Raw genomic sequence first — 768 nt, 5'->3', positions numbered from 1 at the left:
CAGCAGGAGCAAGGATTCCAGCCAGGCCAGTGCAGGTGGCACAGGATCGGGGTGTGTCTCAAGGATTTCCTGTGCCCGCTGGCTGTTGGGGTACCAGCCGGGTGACCACACCGACCAGACCACATGATGCGTGGGTTTTGCAGCATGACGCCAGGAGATGCCGTGGAGTGCTCCAGGGCAGGAGCCCTGGGTCTGTGCCAGGTGAGAGAAGGGGCGGGAGCTGAGCGGAGGGGGGTCTGGGCCCAGCCCTGGGGCTCTCAAGAACCCAGGCACAGCAGCCGGTGTGTGTGTGGGGCCTTAAAGGGCTTTCTCTCAGGCCATGGAGAACTGCGCTGCCACTGCAATGCCAGGAGGGGCCTGGACTTTTGGCTGAGGCTGGCCTTTTGCGCCCCTCCCCCCCCCGCCCAGGCCCCTGCACCTTTGCCGGGAGGGGGGGCCTTCTGGGCTTCCTCCTCCTCCCCTCCCCTCCCCTCCCACCAGGCGGGGGCCAGGGGGAGAGCGCGCGCGGGAGAGGTGGTGGCCAGGCCCTTCAGTGGGCAGCCGGCGGAGGGGCATCCAGGGCCGGCGGGAAGGGCAGGCGGAAGCCCCCCCCCGGAGAAGCCCACTTGTCTCCCACCCCCGGGCTGGGGCCTGAGCTCCGGGCGGGGACTCCCCTGCACCGGTGGTCCCTGGGTGGGGAGGGGGCTGCAGCCGCCCTCCTCCCCCGTTCTCCCCCTCCGCGGCGCTGCTGAGGCCGCGTTTCCGCTGCGAAGCGCCCCCTCGACGGCC

This window comes from Gekko japonicus, unplaced genomic scaffold, assembly GCF_001447785.1.
Source record: "Gekko japonicus isolate JY-2015 unplaced genomic scaffold, Gekko_japonicus_V1.1 scaffold131, whole genome shotgun sequence".
NCBI classification, from domain to species: domain Eukaryota; kingdom Metazoa; phylum Chordata; class Lepidosauria; order Squamata; family Gekkonidae; genus Gekko; species Gekko japonicus.
Note: the sequence above shows the minus strand (reverse complement) of the source record.